We start from the raw sequence: 14326 nt of genomic DNA on the forward strand, positions 1-14326 counted from the left end.
ACATTATAATTAAAATGTCAAAAATGAAAGATAAAGAAAGAATACTAAAAGCAGCAAGGGAAAAGCAACAAACACAAGGGAACTCCCATAAGGCTATCTGTTGACTTTTCAGCAGAAACCCTGCAGGCAAGAATGGAGTGGCATGATGTACTTAAAGCAATGAAAGAGGAAACCTACAACCAAGAATAGTCTACCCAGCAAGGTAGACCAGACTATCTGATTTCCTTCCATCATTCAGGTTTGATGGTGAGATCAAAATCTTTACAGACAAGCAAAAGCTCAGAGTTAAGCACCACCAAACAAGCTTTACAAGAAATGTTAATAAGGCTTCTCTAAGTGAAAAAGAAAAGATCATAACTAGAAACAATGAAAATTATGAAAGGAAAAATTTGATTGGTAAAGGCTAGCCTACAGAAAAGGTAGGAAATAAAGCATGCATGAAGCTAGTAGGAAGGTTAAAAGAAAAAAAACTAGTAAAGTCATCTATATCTGCAATAAGTAGTTAAAGGATACCTAAAAAAAAAATATGTAATATATGATGTCAAACAAGAGTAAATGAGGGGAAAGATGAGTAAAACTGTAGGGTTGTTAAAATGCATTTGAAATCAATAGACCACAACATAATATTATATTGTATTATATATTATATTGTATTACATTATATATGTATACATATATAAACGTTATGGTAACTGCAAACCAAACAGCTGTAATAGATATACACACACACAAAAGAAAGGAATCCAAACATAACACTGATGACGGTAATCAAATCACAAATAAAGAGAAGAAGAGAAAAAGTCAACAATCAAAAAAGAAAAAAAAAAACTACAAAAAAAGTCAAAATTAACAAAATGGCAAGAAGTATATACCTATCAATAACTACTTCAAATATAAATGTACTAAATCCTTCAATCAAGACATAGAGTGGTTAAATGGGCACAAAATCAGAACCTATATTTTTATGTGGCCTACAAGAGACACATTCAGATCTAAACACTGACATGGACTGAAATGAGAGAATGGAAAAAGTTATTCCATGAAAACGGAAATAAAAGCTGGGGTAGCAATATTAGTGTCAGACAAAATATATGTTAAAGAGTGTAACAAGAGACAAAGGAAAGCAACATAATGTTTAAAGGGTCAATCCAAAAAGAAGATATATGTACCCAACATAGAAGCATGTAAATACAGGAAGAAAATATTAACAGACATAAAGGGAGAAATTGATAGGAACATAATAATAGTTGGAAAATTAACACCCTATTTATATCAATCCACAGGTCATCCAAGCACAAAATCAATGGGGAAATGCATGTCTTAAAATGCCACATTAGACCAAACTGACTTTATATATATATCTGTATATCTATATATCTATATATATATAGATATATATATATATATATAGAGAGAGAGAGAATCTCAGCCAACAATGGCAGAATACACATTCTTTTCAGATGCACACGGGACATTCTCCAGGATAAGTCACATGCCAAGCCACAAAACAAGTCTCAATAAATTTAAGAAAACTGAAATTATATCAAGCATCTTTTCTAAGCACAGTGCTAAGAGAAAAATAAATTACAAAGAAAAAAACCTGCAAGAACCCCACAAACATATGAAGATTAAACAACAAGCTACTAAACAACCAAAGGATAAGAGAAAAAACTAAAAAATATCTGGAGACAAATGAAATGAAAACATGATAATCCAAAATATATGGGATACAGGAAAAACATTTCTAAGATGAAGGTTTACAGCAGTAAAGCCTACCTCAGGAAGCAAGAAAAATCTCAAACTACCTAAACTTACACCCAACGGAACTAGAATAAGAAGAACAAACAAAATCCAAAGTTAATAAAAGGAAGCAAACCATAAAAGTCAGAGCATAAATAAAAGAAATATAAAAGGAAAAGCCAATAGGAAAGATCAGCAGCACTAGGAAGCTGGTTCTTTGAAAAAAATAAACAAAATTGCTCATCAAAAAACAGAGAGGGCCCAAATCAATAATAGAAACAAAAGGAAAGTTACAAACGATACCACAGAAATTCAAAGGATCATAAAAGATTACTATGAACAATAAAATGGACAATCTAGAAGAAATGGACAAATTCCTAGAAATGCATAATCTCCTAAGACTGATTGAATCAGGCAGAAATAGAAAATAAGAACAGACCAGTTACTAGCAATGATATTGAATCAGTAATTAAAAACAAGCAAAGAAAAAACTTCCAACAAACAAAAGGTCCTGGTCCCTCCAGGACCAGATGACTTCATACATGAATTCTATCAAACACTTTAAGAAGAGGTAACATCTATCCTTCTCAAACTATTCCAAAAATTTGCAAAGGAAGGGACACATCCCAGCTCATTTATGAGGCCAGCATCACCATGATACCAAATCAGACATTACCAAAAAAAGAAAATAGCAGGCCAGTATCAGTGATGAACATAGAGGCAAAAATCCTCAACAAAATAATAACAAACCAAATCCAAAATTTAAAAGATCATTATCAAGTGGGATTTATACCATGGATACAACGATGATTCAGTCTCCACAGATCATCAATGTGACATATCACATTAACAAACTGAAGAATAAAAAATCAAATGATCATTTCCACAGAGGCAGAAAAAGTTTTTGACAAAGTTCAAATCTACAAAGTTCAAATATGATTTTTAAAAAAAATGCTCCAGAAAGTAGGCATAGAGAGAACATACCTCAACATAATACAGGCCATATATTATGACAAGCTGACAGCTAATATTATACTCAATGGTGAAAAGCCAAAAGCATTTCCTCTAAGATCAGGACCAGGACAAGGATGCCCACTCTCACCACTTTTACTCAACATAGTATTAGAAGTCCTAGCCACAGTAATCAGACAAGAAAAATAACTATAAAAAGTCCAATTCAAAAGGAAGAAATAAAAGTCTCTGTTTGCAGATTACATGATATGACACATAGAAAATCCTAAAGATGTTCCCAATAAACTACTTGAGCTTATCAATGAATTTGGTAAAACTGCAGGATACAAAATTAACATATAGAAATCTATTGCATTTCTTTATACTAACAATCAACTATTGATAAAAGAAATTAAGAAAAGAAATCCTATTTACCTCACATTAAAAGGAATAAAATACCTAACTAAGGAAATAAAAGACCTGTGCTTGGGAAACTGTAAGATAATAATGAAAAAAATTAAAATGACACAAAATGGAAAGATATGTGCATGGATTGAAATAGTTAATATTATTAAAATCCCCATACTATCCAAGGCAATCTACAGATTTAATGCAATCATTATCAAAATACTAATGGCATTTTCATAGAACTAAAACAAATATATCTAAAATCTGTATGAAAACACAAATGACCTTGAATAGCTAAAACAACTTTAAGAAGAACAAAGCTACAAGTATAGGCATCCTGATTTCAAACTATCCTACAAAACTTCAGCAAACAAAACAATATGGCACTAGCACAAAAACAGACACTCAGATCAATGGAAGAAAATAGAGAGCCCAGAAATGAACCCACACTTATATGGGCAATTAATCTATGACAAAGGAGGCAAGATTATACAACGGGGAAAAGACAGTCTCTTCAATTATATTTTGTGAAAACTGGATTGCCACATGCAAAAGAATCAGAATGGACTACTCTCCCACTCTATGCACAAAAATAAATTCAAAATGGACTAAACCGGTAAAGAATCCGCCTGCAATGCAGGAGACCCTGGTTCAATTTCTGGATCAGGAAGATCCCCTGGAGAAGGGAACGGCTACCCACTCCAGTATTCTGGTCTGGAGAAGTCCATGGACTGTATAGTCCATAGGTTGCAAAGAGTCAGACACGACTAAGCAACTTTCACTTAACTTTCAAAGACTTAAATATAAGGTATGAAACCATAAACTTCTAAAAGAAAACATAGGAAGTATACTCCTTGACAACAGTCTTTATAATATTTCTTGGATCTCTCTCCTTGGGCAAGGGAAACAAAAGCAAAAATAAATGGTACTACATTAAAAAAAAAAAAAAGCCTTTGCACAGCAAAGGAATAACCAAGAAAATAAGAAGGCCACCTATTGAATAGATAAAACATTTGCAAATGATATACTGATAAGGGGTCACTATCTAAAATATGCGAAGAACTCATACATAAAAACATCACAAAGACAAACAATCCATTTAAAATTGGGCAGAACACCTGAATAAACATTTTTCTAAGGAAGACAGACAAGTGGCCAACAGGCACATGAAAAAATGTTCAACATTGCTAATTAGTGAAATGCAAATCAAAACAAAAATTAAATTATAACCTCACACCTATCAGAATGGCTATCACCAAAATAGACACAAGTGTTGATAAGAATTTGGAGAAAAGGGAATCCTGTACACTGTTGGTGGGAATTTAAGTTGGTACAACTACTATAGAAAACAGTACAGTAACTTCATAATTGTTTCATCAAGAAAATCACAAAATTTTACATCTCCCCTTTATTTATTTACCAAAGATATTTCAAAAGCTACCACAACCATCACATAAATTTACGTAGATTGGCCCTATTTATATATAGGGATTACTCTTTGGAAAAAGTTGATTTGAGAGAGGATCAATTACATGCCCTTTGAAGTAAAAATATGTATGTCTACAAAAAAGAAAAAAGAAACAGTATAGGAAGCCCTCAAAAAATTATGACTAGAATTATTATATGATCCAGCAACAGCACTCCTAGATATTTATCCCAAGAAAACAAAAACATTAGAATATATATGCACCCCTATGTTCATTGCAGCATTGCTTATAATAGTCAAGGTACGAAACAACCTAAGTGTCCAGCAAGAGATAAATGGATAAAGATGATGTGGTATATATACATATAGTGGAATATTACTAAACCATAAAAAGGAAATATCTGTTATCTGTGATAACACAGAGGGTATTATGCTAAGGGAAATAACTTAGACAAAGACAAACATCATATGATTTCACTTACATGTTTAATTTAAAAACACAAAACAAATGAAAAAGCATAAAACATAAACAGTTATAGTACAGAGAACAGTAGGTGTATGCCAGAGGGGAGGTAGGTAGGAGGAGGAAAGAACTAGGTGAGGGAGGTTAAGAAATGCAAATTTAAAAAAAAAAACAGAAATGCAAATTTCTAGTTGCAAAAAAACGAGTCATGGGTATGAGAGAGCTTATTCTTAGTTAGGTTGATAAGACCAGGACCCTTAAGGAGGAGAAAGTGACAAACATTTCTTTCTAAAATGCTTTGTCTTAGTCACATAAATCACATAGTTCAGTTCAGTCCAGTCGCTTAGTCGTGTCCGATTTTTTGCAACCCCATGGACTGCAGCACACCAGGCTTCCTTGTCCATCACCAATTCCTGGAGCTTGCTCAAATTCATGTCCTTTGAGTCGGTGATGCCATCCAACCATCTCATCCTCTACTGTCCCCTTCTCCTCCTGCCTTCAGTCTTTCCCAGCATCAGGGTCTTTTCAAATGAGTCAGTTCTTCACATCAGGTGGCCAAAGGACTGGAGTTTCAGCTTCAGCATCAGTCTTTCCAATAAATAATATTCAGGACTGATCCCCTTTAGAGTGGAGTGGTTGGATCTCCTTGCTGTCCAAGGGACTCTCAGGCGTCTTCTCCAACACCACAGTTCAAAAGCATCAATTCTTCTATCTATTTTACATATGGTAATGTATATGTTTCAATGCTACTCTCTCAATTCATCCCACACTACCTTGGAGACTTCTTGGAGAAGACTCTAGAGAGTCCCTTGGACTGCAAGGAGATTCAACTAGTCCATCCTAAAGGAAATCAGTCCTGAATATTCATTGGAAGGACTGATGCTGAAGCTGAAACTCCAATACTTTGGCCACCTGATGCAAAGAACTGACTCATTGGAAAAGACCCTGATGCTGGGAAAGACTGAAGGTGGGAGGAGAAGGGTACGACAGAGGATGAGATGGTTGGATGGCATCACTGACTTGATGGACATGAGTCTGAGTAAACTCCGGGAGTTGGTGATGGACAGGGAGGCCTGGAATGCTGCATTCCATGGGGTTGCAAAGAGTCAGACACAACTGAGTGACTAGGGATGTAACATGCAACATGATAAATATAATTAACACTATTGTATGTTATATATGAAAGTTAGATTTAGTCCCTAGAGTTCTCATCATGAGAACATTTTTTTTTCTGATTCTTTAATTGTGTATCTATATGAGGCAATGGGCTTCCTAGCTGGTAAAGAACCTGACATAAGAGACGTGGGTTCATTCCCTGGGTGGGGAAGATTCCCTGGAGGAGGGCATGGCAACCCAGTCCAGTATTCTTGCCTGGAGAATCCAACAGACAGAGTCTAGCAGGCCAGAGTCCATAGGATCACAACTATCAGACATGACTGAAGCAACTTACCATGCATGCATGCATGAGATGATGGATATTTATTAAACCTGCAATAGTCACTTCACGGACTATGTAAGTCACATCATGGAGTATGTAAATCAAGTCATTATATTTATCTTAAACTTATATAGTACTGTGGACTTCCCTTGTGGCTCAGATGGTAAAGCGTCTGCATACAAGGCAGAAGACCCAGGTTTGATCCCTGGGTCGGGAAGGTCCTCTGGAGAAGGAAATGTCAATCCACTCCAGTACTCTTGCCTGGAAAATCCCATGGATAGAGGAGCGTGGTAGGCTACAGTCCATGGGGTCGCAAAGAGTCGGACATGACTGAGTGACTTCACTCACTTATATAGTACTGTATGTCAAATATATTTCAGTAAAATTGGGGGGAAAAGAATCACAGGACGTATGATTTGTGCACAAATTCTAAGGGCAGTGAGAATAAAAAACAGTCCCTTCTCACGAGCTCACAAACTAGCAAAAGAAACCAATAAACAAACCCCACAGTGAAAGTGGCTTGGTCGTGTCCAACTCTTTGTGACTCCATGGACTATAGAGAATACTGGAGATCAGAATACTGGAGTGGGTAGCCTTTCCTTTCTCTGGGGGATCTTCCCAACCCAGGGATCAAACCCAGGTCTCCCGCATTGCAGGAGGATTCTTTACCAACTAAGCCATCAGGGAAGCCTGTCAAAACAAATCCCATACAATGTGATAAACACTAGCATAAAGTCAATCATAGGGACAATAAAGGATCATCAAGGAAAATCAACTATACTTTAATACAATTTTTTTAAAAGTAGAGCATTAAGGGAACTTTCAATCCAGACCAGAGGAAAAGGAGGTGATGGTGCATGGACAGAGTAGTTTTCTAGAGAAGACCATATTTTGTAGTACAAACTACCTTTTAATAAACTTTGCTGAGTCCCTAATATCTTGAAATGATAAAATTAAGAGCAATTATATTATCTAGATCAGTACTATACAATGAAATGTAATATGATCTATATGAGTAATTTAAAATCGTCTCATAACCATATTAAGAAAAAAACAAGTGAAATTAATTTTAACAATATATGTAACACAATATACCTAAAATATTATTTCAACATGTAATCAATATAAATTACTGAGTATTTTATAGCTTTCTGTACTAGGACTTCAAAATTTACTGTGTCTTAGTACTTACCACTTATCTCAATTCAAACTAAGCTACATTTTAAGGGCTTAATGGCCTGACTAGCCAACACAGAACTAATTTGAACTACTAGTTCCAAATATTTTCAAGTATGAAGACCTCTCAAAATATTTTGAGGATATCCACTTTATAGCTTGACACTTTTATTATCCCTTCCCTTGTGGCTCAGTTGGTAAAGAATCATCCTGCAATGCAGGAGACCCCGGTTTGATTCCTGGGTCAGGAAGATCCACTGGAGAAGGGATAGGCTACCCACTCCAGTGTTCTTGGGCTTCCTTTGTGGCTCAGCTGGTGAAGAATCCGCCTGCAACATGGGAGACTTGGATTTGATCCCTGGGTTGGGAAGACCCCCTGAAGAAGGGAAAGGCTGCCAACTCCAGTATTCTGGCCTGGAGAACTCCATGGACTGCATGGGGTCGCACAGAGTCAGACACGACTGAGTGACTTTCACTTTTTTTTCTTTCTTTGGCCTGACAAAACATATAGATCACTATTTTTAAGCATCACCTAAGTTCTATCATATCCACCTCTATTACCATAAGGTCAATAAAGCTGACACATGAGCATTTTTTGAGAGGTTCCTTATAGAGATGATTCAAATATTCTGGTGCCACGATGAACTCCTAGAGAGAACAAGATGGTGGAGGAGTAGGTGGACGTGGAGTACCTCTCTCTCCACAGATACATCAGGAACACACCTTCAGACACAGAAGTGCATGCAGAACACCAGCTGAGAGTGGACAGGAGTACCTGACCAGCAGAAAAGAATACATAGAACCATGCAAAACCCAGTAGGATGAAGGAACTAGGGGGAAAAACAGGACTGGACCTACCCTCCACAGTGAGAGAATTGAAGCAGGGGTCTGATCCTCACATTGGGGTAACTGTCTGGGTTAGAGGAGAAACATTTAAGGCTGAGAGTGAAGCAGCTGATCTGTGGCAGCCTAAATGGAATGAGAACAGACAGTCCTTGCCACAGCCATACATCCCTGGACAGGGACACAGGTCCCCTAGAAGGTGCAGCAGCTGGGAGCTGGAGCTTAGGGATTGTGGAGCAATCCCAGGGGGAGGGCTGCTGTTGACTGCAGAGATGGATCAAGGAGATGTGAGGGAGGAGACTGTGGTGGGAAATGCCTGTGGAGGAAAGGCAGGCAGTTATGGAAGCAAGGAGATATGCTGAGTCACACATATGAGGTGGAGCCATCACCATAGCCTCTCTCCCCTCACATGCCAGCATCACCAGCTGAACAGTAGAGAGGCTGGCCCATCAAACACCTGATGCCCTAAACTACAGAGTAGGACCCCAGCCAGGATGCCCTTTTAAGTGTCTGACATGCCAATCTATAGCAGAGGACCCCAGCCAGGGGGGGGTCCCTCTATGTTCCTGATGCGCTGAACAACAGAGAAAGACCCCAGGCAAGGGAGCCCTCTAAGTGCATGAACAGGCAGAGCTACAGAGAAAGACTGGCCAAAGAGGCCTTCTGATCGCCAGCTACAAGAGGCTCGAACAAAGACTCTGAGAGGGCCATAACTCCTGCAGCAGAGATAGGCCATTTCCCTGCACACTTGGTGCTGCCAGGATCCCCGCAACCCAGGCAGCCACCTTCAATGCTCAGCCCTCACTGGGGCAGAGCTGCCACAGACAAAAAAAGAGTCTTGTGTCTAAGCACAGAAGGTCGCTTTAGTTGTGTCCAACTCTTTGCAACCCTGTGGACTGTGGCCTGCCAGGCTTTTCTGTCAGGGGGTCCTTCGGACAAGAATACTGAAGCATACTGGCCAACACTGGTTGTCATACCCTTCTAAAGCACTATATTTCCTGCTGCCCTAGCTGCCAATTCCCGAGTACCTGGTGCTGCCAGAATCCTTGTGACCCAAGCAGCTGTTCCACCTCTTATGAACAACTATATGGCAATAAAATGGATAACCTAGAAGAAATGGCCAGATTCTTAGCACTGAAATTGAGGCTGTGATCAAAGATCTCCCAAAAAACAAAAGCCCAGGACCAGATAGCTTTACAGGAGAATTCTATGAAACATTTGGAGAAGAGCTAATGCCTATCCTTCCAAAACTCTTTCAAAAAATTGCAGAGGAAGGAACACTTCCAAACTCATTCTATGAGACCACCATCACCCTGACGCCAAAGCCAGACAAAGACAACACAAAAAAAGAAAACTACAGACCAGTATCACTGATGAACATAGGCGCAAAAATCCTCAACAAAATTTTACCAAACAGAATTCAACAACACATTAAAAAGCTCATACACCATGATCAAGTTGAGATGCATTCCAGGGATGCAAGGATTCTTCAATATACACAAATCAATCAATGTGATACACCATATTAACAAATTGAAAGATAGAAACCATATAATCTCAATAGATGCAGAAAAAGCCTTTGACAAAATTCAGCACCCATTTATGACTGAAACTCTTCAAAAAATGGGCAGAGAAGGAACCTACCTCAACATAGTAAAGGCCATATATGATAAGCCTACAGCAAACATTATTCTAAATGGTGAAAAACTGAAAGCATTCCCCTTAAGATCAGGAACAAGACAAGGGTGTTCACTTTTACCACTATTATTCAACATAGTTCTGGAAGTCCTAGATACAGCAATAAGAGAAGAAAAAGAAATAAGAGGAATCCCGATCAGAAAAGAAGTAAAGCTCTCACTGTTTGCAGTTGACATGATACTGTACATAGAAAACCCTAAAGATACTACCAGAAAATTACTAGAGCTAGTCAGTGAATTTAGCAAAGTCACAGGATACAAAATCAACAAATAGAAATCACTTGCATTTCTATATACTAACAGTGAAAAATCAGAAAGAGAAATTAAGGAATCAATCCCATTCACCATTGCAACAAAAACAATTAAATATCTAGGATTAAACTTACCTAAGGAGACAGAAGAACTATACAAAGAAAATGATAAGACACTGATGAAAGAAATCAGAGATGACATGAACAGATAAAGAGATAGTCCACGTTCCTGGGTAGGAAGAATCAATATTGCGAAAATAACTATACTACCAAACACAATCTACAGATTCAATGCAATCCCTATCAAATTAACAATGGCATTTTTCACAGAACCTGAACAAAAAAATTCACATTTCATATGGAAACACAAAAGACCCCCAAATAGCCAAAGCAGTCTTGAGAAAGAAGAATGGAGCTGGAGGAATCAAACTTCCTGACTTCAGATTATACTACGAAACTACAGTCATCAAGACAGTATAGTACTGGCACAAAAACAGAAATATAGACCAATGAAACAAGATAGAAAGCCCAGAAATAAACCCATTCACCTATGGGTACCTTATTTTTGACAAAGGAGGCAAGAATATACAATGGGGAAAAGACAGCCTCTTCAATAAATGGTGCTGGGAAAACTGGACAGGAACATGTGAAAGAATGAAATTAGAGCACTTCCTAACACCATACACAAAGATAAACTCAAAATGGATTAAAGACCTAAATATAAGAGAAACTATAAAACTCTTAGAGGAAAACATAGGCAGAACACTTGATGACATAAATCAAAGCAAGATCCTCTATGACCCACCTCCTAGAGTAATGGAAATAAAAACAAAAGTAAACAAGTGGGACCTCATTAAAATTAAACTTTTGCACAGCAAAGGAAACTATAAACTATAAGGTGAAAAGACAACCCTCAGAATGGAAGAAAATAAAAGCAAAGGAAACAACTGACAAAGGATTAATTTCCAAAGTATATAAGCAGCTCATACAACTCAATACCAGAAAACAAACAACCCAATCAAAAAGTGGGGAAAAGACCTAAACAGACATTTCTCCAAAGAAGACATACAGATGGCTAACAAACACATGAAAAGATGCTCAACATCATGTATTATTAGAGAAATGTAAATCAAAACTTCAATGAGATATCCCTCATATCAGTCAGAATGGCCATCATCAAAAAGTCTACAAACAATAAATGCTGGAGAGGGTGTGGAAAAAAGGGAACCCTCTTGCATTGCTGGTGGGAATGTAAATTGATACAGCCACTATGGAAGACGGTATGGAGATTTCTTAAAAAACTAGGAATAAAGCCACCATAAGACCCAGCAATCCCACTCCTAGGCATATACCCTGAGGAAACCCAAATTGGAAAAGACACATGTATGCCATTTTTCCTTGCAGTGCTATTTACAATAGCTAGAACATGGAAGCAATCTAGATGTCCATCAACAGATGAATGGATAAAGAAGCTGTGGTACATGTACATAATGGACTATTACTGAGTGATAAAAAGAAACATTTGAGTCAGTTCTAATGAGGTGGATGAACCTACAGCCTATTATACAGAGTGAAGTAAGTCAGAAAAAGAAAGATATTGTATACTAATGCACATATATGGAATCTAGAAAAATGGTACTGAAGAATTTATTTACAGGGCAGCAATGGACTTCCCTGGTGGCTCAGATGGTAAAGCGTCTGTCCACAATGTGGGACACTTGGGTTCGATCCTTGGGTCGGGAAGATCCCCTGGAGAAGGAAATGGCAACCCACTCCAGTACTCTTGCCTGGAAAATTCCATGGACAGAGGAGCCTTGTAGGCTACAGTCCATGTGGTCGCAAAGAGTCGGACACGACTGAGCAACTTCACTCACTCACAATGGAGAAGCATACATAGAGAATAGACTTATGGACATAGGGAGAGGTGAGGAGAGGGTGAGATGTATGGAAAGAGTAACGTGGAAACTTACATTCATATGTAAGATAGATAGCCAATGGGAATTTGCTCAGGAAACTCAAACAGGGGCTCTATATTAACCTAGAGGGGTGGATGGGGAGGGAGATGGAGGGAAGGCTCATAAGGGAGGGGATATATGTATAACTATGGCTGATTCATGTTGAGGTTTGAGAAAACAACAAAATTCTGTAAAGCAATGATCCTTCAATTAAAAAATAAGTTTTAAAAAAAAGAAAAAAGAACTCCTAAGGTCTCTTCCAATTGATGGTAGTATGAGTTCTCCTTCCAACTCTTTCACTTACCAGCTATGAGACCTTGGGCAATATACTAAACCTCTCTAAATCACTGTTCTTTCATCTTTAAAAAACAAGAACAATATCTACTTAATATTTGTTGAGCACTCCAGGCATCTTACAGCATCAGCTCTTTAAATCCTCACTGCAATCCCATGAGAAACATCTCATGGGAGATGAGATGTTAATCTCATCACAGGACATGAGATAATATAGCAACAGGTATATTATCCCCATTCCACACAGATGCACTCAGAGGCACAGAGGTGTTAACTAATTTGTCCAAGATTATTCAGCTATAATTTGAACCCCAAACTTGCACTGTAAGTCCCTGTGTTATATACTGTTTTTAAGTTACAGTGATTCTCTAATGAGATAATGTCCACAGACACTTAGTACATGCAAGTTCAATACATGTCAATTATTAAGATTCTAATGTCCATATTTGTACCTTTTTAAAATGCTCTTTCCAAACTTGAAATCTAGAAAATAATTGCCTTGCTTCATCACTCAGAAAATAATTGCAAGTCCCATCTCCTACATAAGTCTTTTTTTTAACTGAGTTGATCGCTCTCTAAAACTTCCCTTTGATATCTAAAGGAGTGCAGAATTTGGTCCATGATTCTACACCAATGATTATGCCTTAGTACTTTATCAACAGTGGTAATTATGGAGGAAGAAATTCCCTCATATCCCAACCCTGCTCATAGAAAGTTATTCATTCAGTCATTCAGTAAGGGCCTATTCTATGTCAGGCTCTGAGTTAGGTGCTAGACATGTATGGCAAACAAAACACATGGTTCCTTTTCTCATGGAAATTTTTACAATAAACATGACATTACACAAATAAATGTATAAATACAAATTGTGATTTCATTAAAAAAAAAAAGAGGACTTTGGAAAGACAGTTTCAGTTCAGTTCAGTTCCTCAGTCGTGAGACAGTTTAAGGGATATAATTTAGCTCTAAGAAGTAAGAGAAGGCCTCTCTGAAGAAGTAACATCTAAGCTAAAGACTTGAAGAATGAGTAGAAATTTTTCAGGGAAAGAGTGAATGAAAGAAAGAACAGTCCAGTCAAAGGCCCTGAAGCAAAAGCACCTGCCATGTTTAGAAACTGAAGAAAACCAAAGTAGCTGAGCTACAGTGAGCAAGAAGAAAGTGGCAGAAAACTGTACAGGGCCAGATGAGAATCTGATGAAGAGCAGGTATATTGTGCAACTTGGAAAAAAAAAATACCTATTACTGTATTTGCACAGTACATACTCAGGAAATTGGACCTTGCCCATCTCCTCCTGACTAGAAGGGTGGGGATTGGCATATTTTTAAAAAGAATGAGCAATCCTGACCTACTAATACTATTTCAAGGGTACTAGTGTTGCTTCTAAAACAGTGACTCCCTTAAACAACCCATAGTTTTGCCTAGAACTTACACAGCAAACATCCACACTGTCTACTATCACATGCAAGCCATCAAAACAAGGTAAAGATGGTTGAATAACATTGCCTATGATCACAAGGGCATTTTACAGGCTAATAGTATCAAGTAATACAAGGAAATGAATAAAAAGAATGGATGGAAGTTTAATGAGCATAATCTAAATAAGAAATTAAGCCCACTGCAAATTCTGAATTATAACACTTAGTATATATTGTATATTGAGGTTTAAATTATCTACTCAGTTAT

Source organism: Budorcas taxicolor, chromosome 15, assembly GCF_023091745.1.
Source record: "Budorcas taxicolor isolate Tak-1 chromosome 15, Takin1.1, whole genome shotgun sequence".
Classification (NCBI taxonomy): Eukaryota; Metazoa; Chordata; class Mammalia; order Artiodactyla; family Bovidae; genus Budorcas; species Budorcas taxicolor.